The sequence below is a fragment of the Aulonocara sp. 'chitande type north' Nkhata Bay genome, linkage group LG3 (genome assembly GCF_057382095.1).
Source record: "Aulonocara sp. 'chitande type north' Nkhata Bay isolate Kocher_YH1m ecotype deep benthic linkage group LG3, A_spYH_male_GT1.1, whole genome shotgun sequence".
NCBI lineage: Eukaryota > Metazoa > Chordata > Actinopteri > Cichliformes > Cichlidae > Aulonocara > Aulonocara sp. 'chitande type north' Nkhata Bay.
Window position 1 is genome coordinate 71,956,957 of NC_141346.1, and position 26,071 is coordinate 71,983,027.

At 44.3% G+C, this 26,071-nt stretch overlaps 2 protein-coding genes and 1 long non-coding RNA gene across 3 annotated transcripts in view; 1 reads left to right on the forward strand and 2 right to left on the reverse strand.

Annotated features, from left to right (window-relative positions):
* LOC147336918 (protein NLRC3-like) overlaps positions 1-26,071 on the reverse strand; it is a 1,139,417-nt gene that overhangs the window by 759,791 nt on the left and 353,555 nt on the right. The window lies entirely within an intron of this gene.
* Positions 1-26,071, forward strand: part of LOC147336935 (NACHT, LRR and PYD domains-containing protein 12-like) — a 98,464-nt gene that overhangs the window by 28,205 nt on the left and 44,188 nt on the right. The window lies entirely within an intron of this gene.
* LOC147336937 (uncharacterized) lies at positions 16,216-16,879 on the reverse strand. The gene is made up of 2 exons (XR_015128657.1): positions 16,811-16,879; positions 16,216-16,733 (listed from the first exon to the last, which is right to left on the reverse strand). It is a non-coding gene; the product is annotated as an uncharacterized LOC147336937 (long non-coding RNA).

Sequence of the window (26,071 nt, forward strand, 5' to 3'; positions counted from 1 at the left end):
AGGGCGACGTTTTCTTCCAAAGAGCTGCAAACATGGTCGACGCCTCATTAGAAGAATCATCTGGACATTTGTGAGGAACTCTAACCAAGAAAGCAACGTCACACAGATCCAACAGACAGTTTCCATGACTGCAAGTGTTGAGTGGAAAAATGCTACATTGCATTATTGCATCCTCTCACCACAGGAGGCGCTGTTGGCACCACTGATTGCTGATCAGCTGTTCTCTGATGATCTGATTGATACTGTGAATAACGGGACTCACTGAACTCTGTGACACAGTGAAGATTACAGAGTTTAACTTCAACATCTGACTGACGTCACACAGACAGAAGGATGAACCAGTGAGGCACAGAACACAGTTACTGGAGATACTGGATCAGCTCCATGTGAACCTCTGATGGAGAAGCTGCTGAGCCAGAGAAACATCAGGACATGACAGCAGCTGCACTTATCTAACAACATGTAGCAGAGCTGATCTATGTTAGAGGATCTATCACAGCAGCTGAAGCCAAAGTCCAACACTGGATACCAGCTGAGCCTGTGCTGAGTGTAGTGTTACAGGAAAAGGGCAGAAACACTGGTAGCTCCCAGTGATGCTGACTGGGGCACAGAGCTGAATGATGCAGCATCAGGACACTGTTTCAGTCTGACTGACAGAGAAACCTGTAGCTGTATCTACATGTGAGGCAGAGGCCACACAAGCAGCTTTCTATGTTTCACAGTGACTGAGATCTTCAGTGGGGGTGGACATGCTCCTGTACAGACCTCTGAGGAGAACCAAGGTGCAGTCAAAGAGTCCAGTCTGTCCTCACAGATGTGAACATGTGCTTTCATCAGGTCTGCTGTCAGCTAGCAGGCTCACATCAGAATCACTGTTCCTGAAAAACACAGTCTGTGTGACATCATCAGTCAGCTGATGGTCCCAGATCTGAATGGTTTCTGTCTCTACTGAGGAAGTCAGAGAATATCACTGAGGTGTGGATCAGGTCTGAGTGAGCTGTGGAGGGACAGCTTTAAACAGTCCACAGGTCTCACGTCCTGCTCAGTCTGGTAGCAGATACCTCGTATTGTTCCAGATGTGCTGACATCAGCAGCAGCACAGCTGTGTGATACCATGAATCTCAGTTATTGATCCAACACACAGTAAATACAAAGATCAGGATTTCTGAGAGTAATCATTATGAGTCTGAACACATGATCACTGGATGTTAGTCTCCACAATAATAAGCTAACACAAGCAAACACAGCTTTCAGCTCTTATTTTGAAACTGGCTTATTTAGAGAGCTGTGATGTGAGCGTGCCTGGCTCTGAGGCACTTGGGTCAGCCTCTGTTGTTTAGAAGTGTTACAGACTGTGAATGACACAGACCTGTCAGTTTCCATGTTTGTCTGTAACACAGCTCAGGGGCTCCATGCTGAACGCATCCATCCAGTGTTATTGATCCAGGACTGATACCAGCATTGGGATCAATACTACAACACACAATCACATGTGTCCACGTGATGCAGTTTGAAGAGCAATCAGATGTCTCTGTATGAGGAGGCGGGGTCACAGGAGGTTCACAGAAACTCTGCAGCAGCATCATCAGCTCACATGGAAACTTTGATGATTCACTTCTGTGGTGTTTTTACAGAAACACGTCACAAAATTAGCTCCACCTGTTTTGTGAGCTTTGAGTTTCTTGTCTTCATCCTGGATTCTTGTGTTGCTGTTTTTACACACAGCAGATATTTCCTGGTTGCTTCCTTGATGACCACATGAAGCTTTCTGAAGCTTGGATTGAAAACGCTTCATTACTCAAAGCTTTCCAACACAGGCCTCTGTGCTGCCATCTGGTGGACAAACATGTGAAGTGCAGCGTGAAGCTACAAATGAAACTGCTTCAGCTACGTTTATATATAACATACTATAACCTATATAATGTGGAGATCAGGGAAATTATTTTGTTGCTACTGTTAATAATCATCATCATTACCATTGCATTAATAATATAATCTACAGCATTGATATTGCATTCAGATGTTTAAACATTTTGGTACCCAATTAGCCTTTACTACAGGTGCAGTTATAACCACTTTAAACTGTTGAGTTGAATCTATGATCTTAAATGCTTTTGAATGCTTGTTATAATCTTAAGTGTGTATGGGCTGATTCTGTTGATTCTGAGGACACTCTGTGCAAAGTCTTGACAGGAAACTGCAGGTTTGCAGAGCGTGCTTTTGCAAAAGTGAAACTAAAAGCAGAGTGTAAGTGCAGCTTATTCTGAGGAGCTGTTTGGATGATGCTATTTGAATAACCAGGTTGTTCATTATTATCTTTTATACTTTTATATTCTTTTATTAAGCTTCTAGTAGAGGTTCTTGATTAAAACATTTATTCAATATACTACATATATAGTTTTAGTAAACTGCTAACACATGTGAGAGTGGCCTCTGTTTGACTGCGAGCGTTAGTAGGTGAGAGGTGACACAGAGTGCCAAGTGAGGTCGTGACACACACAGACATAGTAGATACATTCAGTTATAGGTGAGAGGTTAATCATGTTTGCTTGCAACTGCGGGCGTGCAGAAGTGGTATCTTACTGCAGAGCATGGTCTGTGGTTTTGGAGAAGCGGCAGTCAAAAGGTTGACAGGAAACATCTGCCATGAAGATAGAGATAATGTTCTTTTCAAACTGTGTTAAAAGTCATTGTGGTTTTGATTTGACGTATGTATGTATGTATCTGTGTGACGTTGAAGGGGCGTCATTAAATTCAAACCCCGATGGTATAAAATATCTGTTTATGCTTTGATTAGTCGGAGATCAGCGCTGTCTGCGTACGGCGCTGGTCCCCCCACGCCTGTGTTCATTAAAATCAATTGTTTGACCAAGCTCTTCTGGACCTGGTTGTTTGTACTCTCCTTCCTCAATATTTGAACCTTAACAATAACTATATGTATAGTGTATTATGTAGGTGTTAGAGCTGGGGGTAGAACTGCTGATGGCCTGGTTGTTATTTATGTTCCCCATGGTTCACCAGCTCTCACACAACATCAGCACCAATGATCCACGTCCTTATAAACCTCTGAATCAGGTCCTGAAGCAGTGACGTCCTGAGTGAAGACCTCACTGATCACATGACTCTGGTCACCTGGACTCAGTGTTTCTGAAGCAGTGTGCTGGGTTTTTAAAAATACGTGGCTGCTGCCTGATGTTGGGCCCACAGAGGAAGACGACTCACTCGCTCTTCTTCACTTCCTCCTTAAACATGTGGAAGGAGAGCAAAGTGCTGCCAGACTCTTATTTCTGACAGGAACAGAAGAAACCACAGCAAACTGGTCCAGTTCTTCATCTTCATCACAATCTGTTTATTTCTGATGGTGTCTTCAGTCTGAGGTTTGAAGTTTCCATGTCTGTGTGATGTGTGGTGTGAAGGCTGCTGGTTAAACTGGGACTCACTGTTTAAAGCACTGAGTGCTCATAGAGAGATGCTCCATGAGTCCCAGTACAGACTACAAACATGGTGGAAACTTAGCTTTGATATCCACACACTCTGCACGTCTGTGAGTAACTGTGATGAAGATGTGCAGAGATCTGTGTCCAAGCAGGAGAAAGACTGTAAAGACTCTGTGCTTCTAACAGCCTCTGTTAACATATGTGAGGCTGTTTGTTGTTGTTGCCATGGAGCTTTGCACTGTTTGGGTCAGCAGGTCATGTGATCAGGTTTGTTCTGCTGGACGATGGTTCAGTGTCAGGTTTGTTTGCATTCATCAATAAATATCTAAATAAATCAAAGACTCCATGTTTGTTCTTTCATCATGTGACCTCTGCTCATCCATCTCTGTGTGTATCAGGATACATTTAGTTCATAATACACAGAAAAATCAGAGTTATTACCTGTAATAAATGTGAAAGTAAAGATTCCTGCAGTGATAACCAGGCAGGACTGAAACACATCCAAGCTGTCACCACGGTAACAGCAGCGTCCATCCACAGGTGAGGGGAGGAGCAAAAAGAGGGACTTTGACCATTTTATACTAAAAACACTCAACTAATGTTTCTAATATGAAACAAATAAGCCCACATTAATGTGAGCGTTTATTAAATAATAATAATGATGATTTCCTCCTGATCTCATTTCCACAGCAGAGAAAACTGTGGTGTATATTGAGGTGGAGGGTGTGGTCTGTGGCTCAGGTGTAGAGTGAGGGTGGGGTGCACCACAGCAGCATGCTGGGACTGCTGAGGGTGGAGGAGGGAGTGATGATGACATCAGAGCTGCAGCACAGAGACCAGTGAACACACAGTCTGTTCATCTTTGCATAGATACAATATACAGCACAATATTGAATGACAGACACGCTGTGGGAGCTTCCACAGATACACTGACGTCAGCATCCAGAGTCCTCCTGCTGCTCCCCCCTCAGAGCCCCGTGATCAGCACCAACACATTCAGTTAGATGACAGAGTCCAGCTGCAGCTAGAATCAGCTCCCCTCTGTGAACAACAGCACAGCGTCAGTGTTTCACACTCAGTGAAAGGAGGAAACAGCAGAAGAACACCATGTGTGCTACGTTTCCCAGGACACACTACAAACTGCACAAATACAGAGCAGCACGTGGAAGGACCTGGAGCTGCATTTACAGAGCTGCAGACAGCGTGATGTCCTGTATGGACAGGTGGAAGGAAGCAAGTCCTCAGCTGGAACACTCGTGTTTGTCCACAGACAGGAAACACAGCAGGAAACTTCCTCACAGAAGTGCAGCTCATGGATAACACACTTCCTGTCAGTCAGAATGAGGCTGCAGCCAAACACAGAAAGGTGTTTTTGTCCAGATGAGCCCAGAGAAGAAACACGAGTGTTCACAGACATCAGAAGCTCAGAGAGGTGAAACATGAGGTTGGAGTCCTCGTCAGCATCCAGAAGAGCTGCTGTGAAACCCTGAGTACTCATGACAGACTCTGATGGCACAAACACATCATGATTCAAACAGAAAGACAAACATGGAGCTCCTGATCCTCCTGCATGAGAACAAGCTGACATGAGCGCTGTGTCTGAGAGTGTCTCCCTGTCACAGTGACAATAACACAGCTGCTGCTCACAGTCATTAAACTGACCTGAGGTCAGCTGTGCTCCTTACATATGAACCATGTGACCTCACATCAGTGCTGTGGATGACTGTAGTCATAGAAGAGTAGAGCTGTAGCAGGTGGTGTGAGGAGGAGGTGGTGTATTCTAGTTAACGCAGTACTGAAACACTCCAGCAGAGGGCGCTGTTAAGTCCTTATTGTAACACAGTTACTGTGTGCAGTTAGACTTCATACATAATCTGCACTTATTTCCATCAGACATGCTGTCAGTAAATGATTGGTTTCTATTGATTCTACTTCCTGTTGACTCGTTTGATGACAGTGAAACAATCACAGCTGATTGTGTGATGATGTAAACTGTCACTGTTACATTCAGTGTGTGTGACATAATGTTAGTGCAGGCTGATAACAGCCTGGTTCTGTTAGAAACACATGAACGTGTCCATAGATCAGTGTGTGTTTAACATGAGAGCTTCAGCCCTGCTGATGTGTTAAATAAAGACATGCAGGAAAACTGATGAGACTCTGAAATAACTCTTTATATTTATAATGTAACTCTGCATCAAAAGAACAACAAAGGATCCCAGACAGGTTTCTGTGAACAAAGACCATTCTGATGTTTCTGTGTTTCTAACACTTTGACATTATTAGTAAACAGACTGCAGTGAGCAGCATTTATAAAGAGCTTCTATATAAAGATATGACAGCTGTTTGACAAGTTTATCACTCTGTGTTTGGACCTGATCAGTCCAGCTGTTTACTTGAAACATGTTCATTTACCTGTTCTGTTATATTCATGTTCTTGTCTCTGTTGAAAACACATTTTAATGTCCCTCAGATTTTTCTCCCAGATGAATAAATATAAAAATGACACAAACTGACTGCAGCTACTTTTTGTCCTTTCTGTCAAAAACCTTCATGTGACTCATGAGAGACACGTTTCAGCTGTTTGTGACAGATCAGAGGCCAACAAGTCATTTATAACACTTTCCATCATTGTTTAAAGTTCTCAGTGTTTCTGTGTTGCTGCGTATAGGATCTCCCAGCATCATCACTGTGCTGTCCAATCATTGTGTGCGAGGTTACCCTTATAGTGCGATGTGTGTTTGCACAAAGAGAAGCATGTGTGTCAAATATAAATAAGCACAGAACAGAAACAGCTGCTCGTTTCTTCTGTTTAGAGTCAAGTTAGTGTTTTGTGTCTTTGTTTGAGGCCTGATGTCGAGCAGAGGTGTGTGTAACTGCACTGGTCTGTTATATGTGTGAAGTGTGTGCTTCTCTTCAGCATCATCTTTGTCACTGCTGATTCCTTTGTGTCATCATGTGTTGAGAAGAGAGAACAGTTATAACGGAGGAGCAAAAGGAAGCCCTGAAATCTGCATCAACAAGGAAGTGTTGGCTCACCAGTGATCCCAGCAGAGCCACTGGTTTGGCTCCAGTTGTTCTAGATTCAATGATGTTGTTGCTACAGATACATGTCAGCATCTTTATTGAATTTAATATGAAGCAGAAATGGTGTCATTAGGAGAAGAAGAGGAGAACAAGTCCGGCGAGGAGGCAGCAGCTCTTAAAGATGAAACAGCAGCTCAGCCCTGAGCTCAGAGAGCTGCACATGAAAAAGCTCCTCAAGCAGATCCTGTCAGAGGTTTGTCATCAACAGGAGGAACTGTTCACATCATAGGATGAAGATGCTGTCAGCTGGATGAAGAAGGTTATTTAATGCAAACGTTCTCACTGAAGTCAAACTGTTGTCGTGTTGAACAGATTCATGTACTGATCGTCTCCAGAATGTTAGAAGAGCTTCAATGAATCATTAGAAACAACTTACAGCTGCACAGCTGTGTCAAACACATCTGTGTGTCATTGTGGGATTGTTGTGTTTCTACATGTGACACACGTCTAAAACATGCACACAATCTGAACACAAACAGGGACTCATGTGTTCCCACAGCCAGATGCTGAGAGCCATTTCCTTGTAGTCCTGTGTCTACATACATGAACCATTAGATGTTATTGGAATGATTGTCAGCTCTGATAGTTTCATGTGTGTTTAGCTGGACGCTGTTTGATCCTCGACATGTTTAAAGGTGTCCAGTCCTGACTTCCGGTGGCTCGTAGCACCGCATGGCCGCATAGAGAGTGACCTCCGGCACCAACCGTGTGTTTCCCCGGACTCGAGAGCTGTATTAGGGCTACATTGCCATTTTTCGACTCAAGAATGAGTGGGGATAAATCTAAAAAGGGAGGATACGGGCTACGAAACATTCTTGACTGTGAAATGGAGAAGGACGCCGCGGCTAGTGAGGCAAGCCTCGCATCGGGACAAGATGGCGACCGAGGTGAAGGTCTGGGTTGGCTTCGGGATGCTGTGAGTAGCGTACTGGTGGCCGAAATGGCTACATTGCGAACCGAATTGAAGAGTGACTTCAAAGCATTCGGTACGGAATTTCGGGAGGATGTAAAGAAGCAAATGGCCGAACTCTCTAAGGAATTGAATCAAAGATTACACGAGATGGCGGATCAGGTGGAGGAGATGACTGGTCGGCTAAAGCACGTCGAGGACAACATGGCTGACTCGGAACGCTGGGACATTGGTGTTAGGGATACACTTGTGCAGCTGTTGGAAAATCAACGGGCGCTTCAGGAAAAGGTGTCCGATATGGAGGGCCGCGCTAGACGCAAGAACATCCGGATCTACGGCGTACCGGAAAACTCGGAGGGCTCGTCGGTGACTACCTTTGTTGAAAATCTGATCAAAGAACACCTAGGCGAAGATTTCGGCCCGGACCGTGCTCTCGGCATTGAGCGCGCACACCGCGCGTTGGGACCGAAACCACCCCCGAACGCCCCACCACGCTCAATAATAGTGCGCTTCCTCCGGTTCTCTGTTAAAGAAGAGATTCTCCGCACGGCGTGGAACAAAGGGGTACATATCCAAAACAAACGGGTGTATTTCGATCATGACTATTCCCTGGAAGTGCAGAAAAGGAGACGGGAATATATCCCAGTTAAGAAGGCTTTGAAGGACAACGGGATCCGTTTCCAGACACCACTAAGTAAGATGCGAGTGTTTTATGCGTCAGGCAATGTCCTATATAATACCGCGAGCCAAGCTGCCAAGGATTTAAGAAAGCGGGGAATAGCCGTGGGTAAGATCACCTTGGGGAACCAAACCAACAGGATGACAGAGGACACGATAAAGCAGCTACTTCCTTGGGAAACGCAGACAGCACACTGCGGGGGCGGCTTCCAGCAGCACGTGCGGGAAAAACTCCAAGCATTCCGGAGGGAGCAAGAAAAAGTGTCAGCAGACGAGTGAACAGCTGATGGCGGGACAACGGTGAGATAGCTGGCGGTAGAGTTTTGATAATCTAACCGCAGGAACACTGACTTTCGTATCCTTCAGAATTCATATTTCTTTAGGTTGGTGCCTACGGACATGGTTAGAGAACCACCACGTTATGTCTAGTAGCGATAAGAGACTGTTTCGTTTATTTTTTGCCCTTTTTTGGCTTTTTTGTCGGTCACTCCCCTCTTGTCGGATGAGGGGCCCCACCCTGTGGCCAGTCCCCTCAATGTCAAAGGATACTGTTATATCCTTTGTATTGGAAGCTCCTGTTAATGTTTTGTGTGTTTGCTGTTCAGTGAGTTCTGGTTGTGATGTTCTGAGGTCTGGGTTGATTATGTTGTATTCCACATATCCACTTGATGGCTTATAATTTCTATAAAATGCTGTCACTAAATGTAAATGGCCTGAATAGCCCTATTAAAAGAAGCAAATTAATTGCCAAATTGAAAAAGGAGACAGTAGATTTGGCATATTGGCAAGAAACTCATCTAGATAATGCAGAACATGAGAAATTAAAAAAGATGGGTTTCAGACATACATTTTATTCATCGTATAGGGCCGGGAAAAAACGAGGAGTAGCTATCCTTATCTCAAATAAAATAAAATTTGAACATATATCTACTATAAGTGATAAGGAAGGTCGGTTTGTTTTAGTAAAAGGTAGAATAGAGAATAAGACGGTCACACTATTAAATGTCTATGCACCCCCAGGAAGCAACGCAAGCTTCTTTAAGAAGATATTTGATTTGATCTCTAAGGAAACGGTGGGAACTCTTATTTGTGCAGGAGATTTTAATTTACTGTTAAATCCCAGATTAGACTCAAATAATAGGGACAGGAAAAGCACATCTGGAGGGAAACGGGTTAAAGGAATGTTAACGGAATTAGGGCTTATTGACGTGTGGCGATCTATCCATGGGTCAGCGTCAGGATTCACTTTTTACTCTGCTCGACACTCAGTGTATTCGAGGATAGATTACTGTTTTATGTTTAATAGGGATTTACACAGGATAAAAGATTGCAGAATAGGTCCAAGAGATGTCTCTGACCACAGTGGACTTTATATAACGTTACATTTGGACGGGACACGGAAGACAACTTTGTGGAGACTAAATACCGGTATGTTAAATGACCCCGCTTTTGTGAAACAAATGACAGCCGATCTTAACTTGTACCTGCAGGACAATGATAATGGAGAGACAAATCACAGTATTGTATGGGATGCAGCCAAAGCTGTCCTCAGAGGTAAAATAATTGCGTGGTCGACCATGATTAAAAAGAAAAAGTCACAAGAATTGTTACAACTGCAGAATAGATTAATGGCCTTGGAACAGTCAGGTCTAAAGGATAAAAATACTACAGTAACCCACCAGATCAGACAGATTAAGCAGGAGATAGATAAGATATTGAGCGAAGAAGTAGAGAAAAACATAAGGTTCATGAAACAGAGGTATTATGAGGCGGGGCCTAAGGCGGCGAAGCAGTTGGCGTGGCGGATTAGAAAACAGCAAGCTGAAAATAATATTTATAAGATTAGAGACCCGGTTGGTAACAATGTTGTAACTGACCTGGATAAAATTCAAAAAGCGTTTGAAAAGTATTACAAATCCTTATATAGTCAATCTACTCAGGGTGATGTAAATAAGATGACTGACTTTTTGAATTCCTTAGACCTGCCTACGATTGGTCGAGAAGCAAATAGAAAGTTAACGTCCTTAATATCTCGGGAAGAAATAATTAAAGCTATCTCCAGCCTTAAATCCAATAAATCACCAGGTACCGACGGGCTCCCTGCCGAATGGTACAAAACCATGAGGGAAAGCCTTCTTCCCCTGTTGGACACTAGTTTTAACTATATTTTGAAAGGAGGTCTGGTACCTCCCTCTTGGAAGGAGGCCTTCATATCGGTTTTGCCAAAGGGGGGACAGGATAGACTAAACTGCAAATCTTATAGGCCTATAAGTGTCCTGAACTCAGACTATAAACTATACACAACTATTTTGGTGCGAAGAATGGATGCTGTAATGCCTTCTTTGATTGATGAAGACCAAACGGGTTTCTTGAAAAATAGACAAACCCACGATAATATTAGACGAGCTTTACACATCATCGAACACATTAATAATAAGAAAAAAAGCTCAATTATTCTTAGCTTAGATGCTGAAAAAGCATATGATTCAGTGAATTGGGACTTCCTCTTCCTAGTGATGAAAAGATTTGGTTTCTGTAGCGAGTTTATAAGATGTTTCCAAGCTCTTTATTCTCTCCCTACTGCCAGAATAAAAATTAACGGTAGCCTCTCCGATACTATTTTTTTAGAACGAGGATGTAGACAGGGGTGTCCAGCAAGCCCCTACCTCTTCAACTTGTTTATCGAACCTCTAGCCCAGGCTATACGTCAGGAAACATCGTTGAAAGGGATTGTAATAGGAGGGGACGAGTACAAGGTGTGTTTATATGCAGATGATGTCTTGGTGACAATCATGGATCCCAGCTCAGGTATACCAGTATTAATGGGGATGTTGGAAACATATGGCCTGTATTCAGGGTATGTCCTTAATGTAAAAAAAACTCAAGTTCTGTCATTTAATTTTTCTCCGGACCAGACACTACTGGCAAAATTCAAGTTTAATTGGGAGGCAACTGCTATCAAATATTTGGGAGTGTTTCTGCCTAGAGATCTGACACAACTGTACGATATTAATTACAGTCGTATTAATAGAGAAATATATAGCGATCTCAACATTTGGGCCTTGCTCCCTCTCGACCTTGGCAACAGGATACAGATAATTAAAATGAATATTCTCCCCAAACTACTCTATCTTTTTCTTGCTTTACCTATTCAAATTCCAGAGAAGCAATTCAGGGAATGGAATAAGCAGATTTCGAGATTCATTTGGCTTAACAAAAGACCACGGGTGAAGTTCTCTACTTTGCAGTTGCCGAAAGACAAAGGGGGCTTGGCTCTACCTTCATTAAGGAATTACTACTTATCTGCTCAGCTGAGGTCCTTGGTGTGTTGGTGTAATCCATCTTTTTGTGCGAGGTGGAAGACTATTGAGATGTCTCTCTCAGACACCCCAATCCAGTCTAGACTTGGTCACGCGGCTTCTGATTTGGACGATACCTTGACGCCCAGCCACTGGGTCACTTTTACATTAAAAATATGGAGGGGAGTGGTCAAGCAGGCGCAACTCCAGGAAGAGATAAAACTTCTGAGGTGGCCAGCGTATGACCCTGATTTTCTACCTGCTTCCCACGATAGTAGATTTAAACAATGGGTGTGGCATGGAATCACTGCTGGGTGTTTGGTTATTGTAAAATCTAAAATTATGGCTTTTGATACCCTATGCAAGACTTACGATCTCGGGAAACAAGACTTTTTTCGATACTTGCAACTCCGTGACTATATTGGCAAAAGACTGGAGAGCTGTGTCCGTGGAGACTTCTCGATTGTTAATATTTTCATTGATGCTTATGACTCTGGGAGTAACAGAGCCTTGATAAGTAAACTGTATAAATGTCTGATTAAGCTCAAAGGGCACTCAACGATTTACATAAAGCAGAAATGGGAAAAAGAAATGGACATTGTGATTACAGAAGATGGGTGGGCACAGATCTGGGAGACACAGTTTACCACGACTAACTCCAACATGTGGCGGGACTTCTGCTGGAAGAACATTATACGCTATTTCATAACGCCTAAACAGAAGTCTAAATTCAGTGCTACACCTGCGTTTTGCTGGAGGAATTGTGGGGAAGTCATGGCTGATTACGGTCATATATTCTGGTCCTGCCCACTCATACGACCCTTCTGGACGGAAGTTATAAAGATAATTACAGAGGTGTTGGGATTCCACATGTCTTGTACATTTACCTCATTGTATCTGGGATATTTTACAGACGATTTAGTTGCAGATGATGTTTACCTTCTGAAAGTTCTCTTGGCTTCTGCGAAGAAGGCCATAACAAAACGCTGGCTCTGTAGAGATCCTCCCACTGTAACACTTTTTACCTCTATAGTGGAAGACGTCAAATTGATGGAATGTATGACTTTCACTCTGCGACTGCAGGGAGATTTGGGAAGGAGACGGTGGAGAAAATGGCTGGACTTTACAGCTTGTGGCAGCACCCTTTGATGCATAGAATTAGCAATGCAGACTTGTTGACGTATGTATGTGTGGATGTGCAGATGTATGTACAGGTGTATGTTATCTTCCCATGACCTCATACTGTTTCTGTTTTTTCTTTTTTCTTTTATCTTGTTGCATAAAAATGTTCCTAAACAAATAAAAAGTGTCAAAAAAAAAAAGGTGTCCAGTCCTGAGACACTGGGGCTGGAAACAGCTGTGATGTCATTGGACTGTCACACAGACAGAAGTGCATGAAGTGAGCAGCCGAGGAGCCGCTGATGTTTTGGATTCAACAGCATTTGAAAGGTCGACACAGACACATTTGCACACAGAAAGCTGAATCTGTCATATGCCACAGTGAACTCACTGTTCAGTGTTTTTCAGGAAGCTTCTTAACTGCCTCTGCTGCCAAACAAGCAGCTGATGTCCTTGAGAAGAAGCTGAAGAAGTCTTCAACAACAAATACAGGAAGTGGACTTTCAAATACTAGATTCACTTTAGACTCACAGAGAAATGACTCAACCAGCTGTGTTTGACTATATGAAAGGTCAGTGTGTGTCTGCACACAGACTGTTGTGTTGGACTGTTATTCAGTTGTCTGCTGAATGTTTTCAAATGTCTGCATCTCAGCTGTGATGAGGCTGGGGGTCATGGGAGGCCACCGTAGCAGCCTCTTCAACATCATGACATCATCATAAATGCTGCTGGACTGTCTGATGGGCTGACGGTGAAAAAGCCGTCGGGAAGGAAACAGAAGACGTTTCAGAGGCTGCAGCAGATTTCTTTGATTCGGGGCCTTTTTCAGCTTTATTGGACAGAGCAGTGAAGATAAGTGACAGCAAAGCAGAGAGAAAGGGGGCGTGGCCCGGGTCAAAGCCAGGCCAGCTGCTCTCCACCTCGTGGTCACCTGCTCATCCTAGTGAGCTCCACCAGCAGCCCTTTCACACACTTTACACTGTCAAACACTGTGTGTGGACCTCAGCTAACAACAGGCTACATTTAAGTCTGGACTACATGCTTTTATATTGTTTTTATTCCATCAGCAGCTCAACATCATGAGCAGCTTTGACATAAAGACATCAAACTCAAGCTGACTTTAAACTACTTTTAATACAGGGGCTCAAAAACAACAACATCTTTATTATATATCAGGACACAAAGTCATTTCATCTCAAAGGGAAACAGCTTTATTTGGAATAACCAGCACTATCAACTGGTTTGGGATCTCCACCAGTTTCATGTCTTTGCAGCTTCTCCAACAAAGTTCCTGTAAAATCAGCATGTTTGTCTTTATTGGTTTGATAGTGATTGATTATTCAGTCCCAATCTGCTGTCATCTAAAGAACAAAATGATGTTTCTATGAGTCACAAAGCTCCAGATGTTGTCGGCTTCACAAAGAAAACAAAGAACTTAAACACAAAGTGTTTGGAGCCAAAATGTTCCCAAGCTGCTCTTTTTGAAATGGCAGAGGTACAGTGGTGTCTAACAGCACACTGTGGAAGGCAAACATGTTATTGTTGGATGAAACTTCATGAATCCTTTGTAGATTTGAGCTGTTGGAGCCTTTCTTTTCTCTTCAGGTGTACAGATGCTGAGGAGGCAGGTGAAGCAGGTGGAGCTGTTGTGATGCTGGCAGAGGGTGTGTCTTAGTAACTCTGTGAGGCAGAACTGGATCCAACATTGTGGATGTGTTGATGTTGGAGCCATTAAGAGTCTCTGGCCACACTGTAGGATTTCCCTTTGATCCACTGTGGGGGCATTTTGGAGTCTGTCAGTGAAACTCTTCATGTTTGTGTTTGACTCCAGTTTATAGAAACAGAGAAATGTGTCATGCTTTTGTTCGGCCTCCACAAATACACACATTTGTTCATTGGTTGGACTTTTTGGAAGGAGACACATTGAAAACCATGTTAATAAGATCTTGTTGTTTCCTGTGGATCCGACACAGAGAGTGGACTTCAGACAGAAAGCGTGGAAGAGATTTTAGAGGCCGTGTGTGGCAACAGGAAGTTTCTGTGTGTCTGCTGATCTTACATGTGGAAAACAACACGTGATGTTTGTGAAGTTCTACAATGATCATTGTTCTCACAGCATTTTGAGTGGGAACAGTTCAAACTGGGAGTAGTGGGAGTTATTTACTGATTGAAACCAGCTGAATGTTTCCGTGACGATGAAGATCAGCAGCTCAGCTGATCAATGAACTGACATCTATCAGTCGTTTCATGAGATGAAGTCATCAGCAGACATTTGTTCTGACTGTGTGATGAATGTCAGAACGTCAGGGCTCTGCTTTAGTCACTGCTTGATGATCATTGGCTCATTGTTGAATCCAGGGGCCCAGTCTGACCTCTGACCTTTGCTGCAGGTCTTCTGTGTTATCTCCACTTTCATGTCTGATCTTCTACTTGTAGTCCTGTGTCTACATATACAGTGGCTTTCAAAAGTATTCGGCCCCCTTGAACTTTCCCACATTTTGTCACATTACAGCCACAAACATGAATCAATGTTATTGGACTTCCAGGTGAAAGACCAACACAAAGTGGTGCACACGTGAGAAGTGGAACGAAAATCATACATGATTCCAAACATTTTTTACAAATAAATAACTGCAAAGTGGGGTGTGCGTAATTATTCACCCCCTGAGTCAACACTTTGTAGAACCACCTTTTACTGCAGTTCCAGCTGCCAGTCTTTTAGGGTCTGTCTCTGCCAGCTTTGCACATCTACAGACTGAAATCTTTGCCCATTCTTCTTTGCAAAACAGCTCCAGCTCAGTCAGATTAGATGGACAGCGTTTGTGAACAGCAGAAATTGAAATTGAAATTGCAGTGAAGTCAGCTAGAAACTTACAGTGACGTGGACATCATGCAAAGACTGCCAGACTCTGTAATACTGCAAATGATCAGTGACTCAGGTTAACACTAAACTTTAAACGGCACCTCTGTGTCTCTGTGTGCTGAACATCTAGGATTGAGTCAGGCTGCATCAGCTGAAGCTGTTATTTGTATATATCAGTATTTTTTTATTCAGGTGTGGGGAAAATACGTAAGACTGCAGTGAAGCGATGCACCAGATGAATCCCTGGCCAAAGGTATCGTACTCAAATCAGACTACTGATCCAGCCACATCAGCCTTTTGTGAGGTCTGTTTAAAGTAGACTAAAAGTGAACTGCAGGTTCCTGAGAGGTGGACTGTGAGCACAGAAACACATGTTCATACATACAGCTGCAGCAAACTTACATTAATTTTAAATAGATTTGTTACTCTGATGTCTGTCTCTGTGTTAGTCCTCTGACAGACTGGTGACCTGTCCAGGTGTGTTCTACCTACTACTGGGACAGGTTCCAGCCTCTGTAATAGAAATGTTCTGTTATTCTCATTTAAAGTGTTTAAGTGCTTATGCATATGCTTAGTTGTGACACTGTTACTGTTCAGTGAAAGTTGCTAAAACTAGATGAACTTACTTCAGCAGTTTGAGAAAACAACTCCCTTTACAGGTGCTGATAAGGCCAAGAGCACAAAACAGCACAACCATTGATGCGTTAGGTTTCATAGCGAGACACGTGAAGTGTGGTAGGATCAGTTTGTAACTTCCTCCCTCTTCCTTGTGTGACCCGTGGTAGGTACCTATTTAAAATAGGACAGAGCCGTAGGCGCACAGTCAGTTTAAAAGAGTTTAATTTTTAATACAAAATAAAAGAAACAGTGTAACAGCAGCACCTAAAAACAATTAAAAACGTTACCTTATTAAAAAACGATAAGACTGTACGATTGCCCGTGAGGCAGGACAAGCGCTGCGGAGAACAGTTTAAAAACAAATCAACATAGCACACAGGTTAAAAATGGACGGCAACTCACACATGACCCCAAATGGGTAAAACACTATAGAAAAAAAAGGCAAATCTTCGGTGCCGTCTTCACTCGGGCCCCCCGCTGTGCATGCAAGAGCGGGGAGACAAAAAAGGATTTGTTTTCCCTGCAGCGCCTTCACCGCCTGCGAATCAATATCTGTGGTGCCTACTGATACAGAAAAAGTAAAACAAAAAACCAAAACCATCGACAGCCGCAGCAGTCAGTCTGTCGGCTTACACCAGTTTAAAACAAATTAAAACACACTGATGTGTCGGGTCCTTTGCCCGCAGCCAGAAATCCACCTGGCAAAGCAGCAGCTCGGTACTCTGTAAATAAAAGGCAGGAGATCACTAGCTGGACAATAAAACACAGGAATATTCCTCTACTGAATTGGTTTTGTTACCTGTCCACAAGTTCGTGTCACACCCTAATAAATGTGGGTCAGTGGCGATGAAGTCCACTATACCGTTCTCACCGGAGCAATGTTTCCCACCTACAAGGGTGCAAATAACTGTAAACCTCTGCCAACAGCCAGAGCTCAAGTGGTACATTTTTGTGTAACCTACCGTTCTAACAGAAGTTTAGGGGAGGACGCGTATCAGACTTTCATAGTTAAGAAACACCAACTTGCCCAACTCGGACCAAGCACTCGCAGCTTCAGGTTTGCAAAGGAATACCCAATTGCCCACACCTGCGCTTATGAAAGGAGCGAAGACCAGCTCCGCCCACCAGGGGCGGTCCCAAGTCTCCAGGTCTCACCTGTCACATTCTCCCCCCTGGTTTTTGCATTGGCGACCCGACAATGAAACCTTAAAGCCACGGTCTATAAAAAGCTGTAACTGAATGTACACTAGGTGGCCTGGCTTCAGCTGATTGGGGCAGATGGTGTGGATTGGAATGGTGGCCAGCTGTTGAGCGTGTCGTTCTTCTAACTGTACCACTTTCAGCTAATGGAGTGGGGACACTACACTGTGGAGTCAGGGTACCAGGATCAGTCCTTCTGGACTGCGGCCTCATTACTATAGCCAGGTCCTCTGGGAGTTGTTGGGGACAAGGTGCAGAATCAGTTTGTACACTTTGGGGGTCACCTCTTGGGGACTCCCTTCGTTGCCACACATAAAAGTCTCCCTCATCCTCAGACGGGGGTAACCGGTCAGGTGAACTTCTAGGGTTAGCAGTTTGCTGGAGCTCTGCCCTTATTTTCTCACAGATATCAGCAGGGATCGGCTTGATAAATTGTCTATTAACCTGTCTTTTCTGTTCTGGATCATTGAGTGGGGCCACTGTATACACAGGACCAGCATCAGCAGGGGCACGGACAATACAATACGGTGTAACGCCCCAAAAATCTTGGATTTTATTCCGTCCCCGAATGCTATGATCTCTCAAATACACTAACTGATGCAATGGCAAGGGGTCAGAAGCTGGGGCAGGTTGACGATCTGCACGCAGCGTCGCTGCTGCTTTGGTGCGGTTACTCACACCTTTATAAGCTACATCTAGACGTTTCTGATGCTCTTGGACCCAAGTGTGTACCGGGCCGTGGGTGGGTTCCTCCACTCTGCCTAACAGGAAGTCAACTGGGAGCTGGGGATCTTGGCCAAACATAAGAAAATAGGGTGACTCACCCGTAGTTTGATGGATTGTGGTATTGTAAGAAAAGGTGAGCTGCTGTAAATACATGGGCCAATGACGCTTTTGCTCAGGGGGCAGGGTTCTCAACAGATCATGCAGAGTCCGATTAAAACGCTCACACTGGCCATTACCTTGTGGGTGGTAAGGAGTGGTGCGAGTCTTTTCCACACCATATAACTGGCATAGCTGCTGAACTAATGCTCCTTCAAAACTCCTCCCCTGATCGGAGTGGATCCTAGAGGGAACACCAAAGCGATAAAACCACTCATAAACCAAAACACTGGCCACAGTAGTTGCCTTTTGATCCTTAGTAGAAATGGCCTGAGTGAACTTTGAAAACACATCAGTAAGAATCAATACATTTTCACGGCCATCAACGGAGGGTTCAAGGCATGTGAAATCAATTGCCAGAATCTGATTGGGCCTCGCAGCCATGAGGTGACCCATGGTTGTTTTAGGTTTGGGATAAACTGCTTTAGCCTGCGCACAACATTCACATTGCTGACAGTAATCCTGAACCTCCTTAGACATACCTGGCCAATAACACCTCTTGCGTATCAAGTCTGCAGTCCTGTCAGTTCCCTGAAAACCATGGTCATTATGCAAGCCATGTAAAACCTCATTCTTGAGACTCTGAGGGACCACTAATTGGCACACTGGTTCCCCCCCATCTGGCTGAAAGATCTGCCGATAAAGGACGCCCTCCTTTTCTTCCAGTTTCCTCCACTGGCGCAACATTTCCAGCACTGCTGCTGGCAAATCTCTTCTCTCCTGGCGAGTAGGGCCAGTTCCTCTGCGCCAAAACTTCAAAAAACCACTAATCGTGGGGTCCTCCCTCTGCAAAGTAGCAAGGTCTGCAAGTGAATGAGAGGGTAAAACCGAAATCATAGATTGGATTACTTGCTGGGGTGGTAAAACTGTTTGCACTAAAGAGTCTGGAAGGGAAGTACCAGGAAGCAGTGTTTCTAAAGACACAGTTTGATCGGATGGCTGACACTGTCGGGACAAAGCATCTGCATTGCCATTTGTACGACCCGGACGATACTTAATTGAAAAATCAAAAGAAGAGAGCTGAGCCGCCCAGCGCTGTTCCAAAGCTCCAAGCTTTGCTGTAGTCAGATGGCTCAAGGGGTTGTTGTCTGTATAGACAACACACCTGTTACCCAGCAAATATTCTCTGAATTTTTCAGTCATAGCCCATTTCAAGGCTAGGAATTCAAGTTTCATGGAGCTGTAATTGGACATGTTACGTTCCGTGGGCTTTAGCCCTCGACTAGCATAAGCTATAGGACGCACCTTGCCATCAGCTTGCTGTTGTGAAAGCACTGCCCCCAGACCCCAGTGGCTGGCATCAACCTCCAAGATAAAAGGTTGTGAAAAATTAGCATAAGCCAATACGGGGGAATGCACCAACCGAGCTTTCAACTCTTGAAAGCTATTTTCACACTGCTCGGTCCAAACTTCCTGCAATGCATGCTTGGAGGGGCGTTTGTGCTTAGTCCCAGCCAGTTCGGCCACCAGCTGGTGGAGCGGAGCAGCTAGGGATGCAAAACCTGGAACAAAGCGGCGATAGTAACTAGCAAACCCTAAGAATGATCTCAATTCAGCAACAGAGCTAGGAGTTTGCCAATTAGACACCGCAGATATTTTGTCTGGGTCCGTGGCTACCCCGTCCTTGGAGATCACATGCCCAAGATACTTTACCTCTGTCTGCAGAAAACAGCATTTTTCCAACTTGGCCTTCAAGTTTTGTACCCGCAAGGTCTCCAGTACTGCTCCTAGGCGCTGAATATGCTCGTCTACTGTGGTAGAGAAGACAATCACATCATCCAAGTACAACAACAAAGACTGGTGATTCTGGGAACCAAACATTCGCTCCATCAATCTCTGAAAGGTGCTTGGTGCATTACAGAGGCCAAACGGCATGCGGTTGAACTCAAATAACCCAAAAGGAGTACAGAAAGCAGTTTTCTTTTTGTCTGGCTCAGCAACAGGGACCTGATTGTAGCCACTAGCCAAGTCCAAGGTAGAGAACCAACATGCACCTGACAACACATCCAAGGACTCCTCAATTCGGGGCAAGGGAAAAGCATCCTTCCTAGTCCTTGAGTTCAGCAGACGGTAATCCACACAAAGCCTAATACTGGAGTCCTTCTTTCGTACTACCACGATTGGGGATGCAAAAGGGCTACAACTTTCTCTGATCACCTGACTCTCCAACAGGTGTTGAATATGGGCCTTAACGCTCTCATACTCTGAAGGTGGAATCCGTCGATACCGCTGGCGGACCGGAGTCTCATCTAAAAGTGGGATCTCATGAGTCATTAAATTGGTACACCCTAAGTCACCATCATGAGAAGAAAAAACAGATTGGTAGTCACGCAAAAGGGCCCTTACCCTGTCCTGATCCTGTACAGTGAGGGCTGAGAGATCAATTGCATTAATTGCAGTTTTCAGAGGGTTGGATTCCACACTCTGGGTTGCCATGGTAACACGTTTTTCCTCTCCCAAATCTTCCAAGAGCCTGGTCGAGCCATCCGATTGGCTGACAATTTCAACTTGGCACAAGGTGCCAAGCTGACTGCGAGGTGGCAAAATGGCCTCAGTTAATCCCACATTGGTAACTGGGATAAATGCAGTGCCACTGACCACCTGGACCAAAGCTGGAGAAGAAAGGAGACAATGAGGCAAACCGGCATCTAATGGTTCGAAAAGCGCTGTTCCAGTGTGTGCTGAAGGGACTTTCCGACATGTAGTTGGTACAAACTTCATTGTGCCTGCGGGGATGCAAATTTTTCTCCTACCCTTAACTCTCACTGGGCCACTAACTTGTGCTTCAGGCTGTAGCTGCGCTGTATGGCAACGCTGCAAAGCCTGCTGCCAAGGATCCTCCTGCACTAAAGGAAGGTCAAAAAGAGCAGAGCCATGTTCCAAAAACAGCTCCCTATAACACTCACGGATCACATTCATGCCGAGTACTCCACATATTTCTGAGTTGGGGCTGGGCTCCAAAGGATCTCTAACAACTAACACACCACGTTTCGGTATTTGCCTCCCTAACACTTGGCAATCAAGCTCCAGGTAGCCAACATAGGGAATATCTAGCCCATTAGCTGCCCGTAACCACAGCCAATGGCATGCTTTCAGTTTCTCTGGACCCCAGTTCTTAAAATGTTTGGCAAAAAAACTCTCCGTGATGGTAGTGACCATGGATCCAGTGTCTAATAAACAGGAGACATCTACCCCTCCCATATTAATGGTAACCTTTGGACAGGAGCCTACCAACTTGGGTGGGGGACCAGACATTTGAGCATTACAACTGTTGGAGCCAGTTATGTCCCCATCTGATATGTGGCTCAGCATAACAGAGGGTGCTAGTTTTCCGCCTGCATGGAAAACGTACCCTGCCCAGATGAGCTCCTGCTAGGGGCTGTAGATTCAAAGGCTACTACCCTCTCATTATCACATTCTTTAGCAAAATGGCCAGGCTTCTGACACCGTCTGCAAATAACCTGCCTTCCTCTCTGCGTGAACCTAGACTTACTTGATGTATGGGCAACTCTCAACTCATGTGTAAGCTGATCAATCTGGGCCTGCTGCCGTTTTAACATTTCCTTAACCTCTGCTAATTCTGACCCAATAGTATCCCTTGGCCCCTTTGTTTGTCCTGTATGCTGAATGCTGTAGACTGCTGGGACAGAATAAGTCCTGAACCGGCCGGGTTCTACTCCTACTCTGCCTTCCCGCTCCCACCTGAGGCCTTCATCTCTTAAAGTATGGAGGTCATAATCTGGATGTTCGCGAACAATCCTTTTAAGCTCGCGGCTCAAATTTCCATTCCGGACACCCTCTACAAACTGATCAGAAAGCAGTCTAGCAGCCTCAGGAATTCGCCTCTCTGGACAACTTTGGATCATTTTGTCCATGAGAGAAAACAATGCATGGGAGAATTCCCTCAGTGACTCTCCTTCTTGCTGCCTTCTTGCATAAAAAGCTTCCTTAACAGCAATAAAGGACATGGGGCAACCATACTGGCTAAGGAGAATATCAAAAATGCAGTCTGGATCTTCTCTTACTTGCTGGGACCTATATTTTATTTCCTCACGAGCATCACCAGTCAAATGATCATAGACATAATGGGCTCTATCAACAGGGGCAAGTCTACGAGTGCGCATTACAGATTTTATTTCCTCCACCCAACTTTGAACACCAATTTCCCCAGTTCCACTAAAAAAGGGGGCACGACCTCTCTCTAGGGATATAAACCAGCCTCTCTTGGAGAGAGCCCTCCATAGAGGTAGAGTCATGAGGTCTACAGGGGCTAGATATGCCTGATTGGGACTCCATAATAAAAAAAATAAAAACCCTCAACAGTAAGTGCCTACTGTGTTTAAATGCAGATTACACTTTGTTACCACCAGGATTTACCAGCTGCTGCTTTGCCTAAAAAAAATAAATACAAATATAAAACAGTTTAAAACACACACCCATAAAAATAAAAATTTTACACAAACCAACTGACTAATCGCTGTGCACACCTAGAGGCTCGTCCTGTCCGACAACGCCAGTTTGTGACCCGTGGTAGGTACCTATTTAAAATAGGACAGAGCCGTAGGCGCACAGTCAGTTTAAAAGAGTTTAATTTTTAATACAAAATAAAAGAAACAGTGTAACAGCAGCACCTAAAAACAATTAAAAACGTTACCTTATTAAAAAACGATAAGACTGTACGATTGCCCGTGAGGCAGGACAAGCGCTGCGGAGAACAGTTTAAAAACAAATCAACATAGCACACAGGTTAAAAATGGACGGCAACTCACACATGACCCCAAATGGGTAAAACACTATAGAAAAAAAAGGCAAATCTTCGGTGCCGTCTTCACTCGGGCCCCCCGCTGTGCATGCAAGAGCGGGGAGACAAAAAAGGATTTGTTTTCCCTGCAGCGCCTTCACCGCCTGCGAATCAATATCTGTGGTGCCTACTGATACAGAAAAAGTAAAACAAAAAACCAAAACCATCGACAGCCGCAGCAGTCAGTCTGTCGGCTTACACCAGTTTAAAACAAATTAAAACACACTGATGTGTCGGGTCCTTTGCCCGCAGCCAGAAATCCACCTGGCAAAGCAGCAGCTCGGTACTCTGTAAATAAAAGGCAGGAGATCACTAGCTGGACAATAAAACACAGGAATATTCCTCTACTGAATTGGTTTTGTTACCTGTCCACAAGTTCGTGTCACACCCTAATAAATGTGGGTCAGTGGCAATGAAGTCCACTATACCGTTCTCACCGGAGCAATGTTTCCCACCTACAAGGGTGCAAATAACTGTAAACCTCTGCCAACAGCCAGAGCTCAAGTGGTACATTTTTGTGTAACCTACCGTTCTAACAGAAGTTTAGGGGAGGACGCGTATCAGACTTTCATAGTTAAGAAACACCAACTTGCCCAACTCGGACCAAGCACTCGCAGCTTCAGGTTTGCAAAGGAATACCCAATTGCCCACACCTGCGCTTATGAAAGGAGCGAAGACCAGCTCCGCCCACCAGGGGCGGTCCCAAGTCTCCAGGTCTCACCTGTCACACTTGGAATGCATAAAGGAGGAGGAGCACGACTTCTGTGGCAGCGCTGACATGACTGAACTGTGATGTTTGATGTGTGTTGGCGCAGTAATAAATAGCTTGATCACAGCTCTTTCTGTGTTGCAGACTTTATTTTAAAAATTCCACGAAACCCCCCCCCACTGTGAACCTGAATTGAATATTCAGAAGACATTTGTTTAAATAGTTCTACAAATCTGAGCTGTTGGTGTGTCCTTGGATTGTGTGGTAATAATATTAGAGCCTGCAATCTTTCTTACTGGATCTCTACTATGAGTCATGTTACCTGAGATTAGTTCTATGTTTACCTGTCAGCCTGGACGAATGTGCTGTGTGAAGAATGTAAATGACATCAGATCTGAACTGCTTACATCTAAGGAGCCTGTTCATATTTAATTGTAATATGAACCAATGATTTTCTGATTGATTGCTGATATATACAGTGGGGCAAAAAAGTATTTAGTCAGCCACCGATTGTCATCATTTTAGGTGGGGGAACTTGCACAGAGGTCAGTAATTTGCACCAGAGGTACACGTCAACTGTGAGAGACAGAATGTGAAAAAAAAAATCCATGAATCCACATGGTAGGATTTGTAAAGAATTTATTGGTAAATCAGGGTGGAAAATAAGTATTTGGTCAATAACAAAAATACAACTCAATACTTTGTAACATAACCTTTGTTGGCAATAACAGAGGTCAAACGTTTACTATAGGTCTTTACCAGGTTTGCACACACAGTAGCTGGTATTTTGGCCCATTCCTCCATGCAGATCTTCTCGAGAGCAGTGATGTTTTGGGGCTGTCGCCGAGCAACACGGACTTTCAACTCCCGCCACAGATTTTCTATGGGGTTGAGGTCTGGAGACTGGCTAGGCCACTCCAGGACTTTCAAATGCTTCTTACGGAGCCACTCCTTTGTTGCCCGGGCGGTGTGTTTTGGATCATTGTCATGTTGGAAGACCCAGCCTCGTTTCATCTTCAAAGTTCTCACTGATGGAAGGAGGTTTTGGCTCAAAATCTCACGATGCATGGCCCCATTCATTCTGTCCTTAACACGGATCAGTCGTCCTGTCCCCTTGGCAGAAAAACAGCCCCATAGCATGATGTTTCCACCCCCATGCTTCACAGTAGGTATGGTGTTCTTGGGATGCAACTCAGTATTCTTCTTCCTCCAAACACGACGAGTTGAGTTTATACCAAAAAGTTCTACTTTGGTTTCATCTGACCACATGACATTCTCCCAATCCTCTGCTGTATCATCCATGTGCTCTCTGGCAAACTTCAGACGGGCCTGGACATGCACTGGCTTCAGCAGCGGAACACGTCTGGCACTGCGGGATTTGATTCCCTGCCGTTGTAGTGTGTTACTGATGGTGACCTTTGTTACTTTGGTCCCAGCTCTCTGCAGGTCATTCACCAGGTCCCCCCGTGTGGTTCTGGGATCTTTGCTCACCGTTCTCATGATCATTTTGACCCCACGGGATGAGATCTTGCGTGGAGCCCCAGATCGAGGGAGATTATCAGTGGTCTTGTATGTCTTCCATTTTCTGATGATTGCTCCCACAGTTGATTTTTCACACCAAGCTGCTTGCCTATTGTAGATTCACTCTTCCCAGTCTGGTGCAGGTCTACAATACTTTTCCTGGTGTCCTTCGAAAGCTCTTTGGTCTTGGCCATGGCGGAGTTTGGAGTCTGACTGTTTGAGGCTGTGGACAGGTGTCTTTTATACAGATGATGAGTTCAAACAGGTGCCATTCATACAGGTAACGAGTGGGGGACAGAAAAGCTTCTTACAGAAGACGTTACAGGTCTGTGAGAGCCAGAGATTTTCCTTGTTTGAGGTGACCAAATACTTATTTTCCACCCTGATTTACGAATAAATTCTTTACAAATCCTACCATGTGGATTCATGGATTTTTTTTTCACATTCTGTCTCTCACAGTTGAAGTGTACCTCTGGTGCAAATTACTGACCTCTGTCATCATTTTAAGTGGGGGAACTTGCACAATCGGTGGCTGACTAAATACTTTTTTGCCCCACTGTATATATATATATATATATATATATATATATATATATATTTTTTTTTTTTTTTTTTTTTTTTTTTTACATACATAGTTTTTTGTTGCCTTATGGTTCCAAGCGCTGTCACCAATCTTTGCATTTTGTTATTATCTCATGACACTTGTTTAATCAGCTACCATCTCTCCTGTGGACTTTTTAATGTCTACAGTCTCAGACCAACACAGCCCTGCCCTTCCCATATTAGATTCTTGATGAATGTGTGTTGTTGTTATTCAGCCTGGTTCAATGTGCCCCTTTTTAACTTTGAGCACCCGCCCCTTTAAACCTCTCTGCACAGCCCTGCACTGAACTCACTATCTTCTCCCTCTAACAGCCTCCACATGTTCTCACTGTAATTTCCCCTCA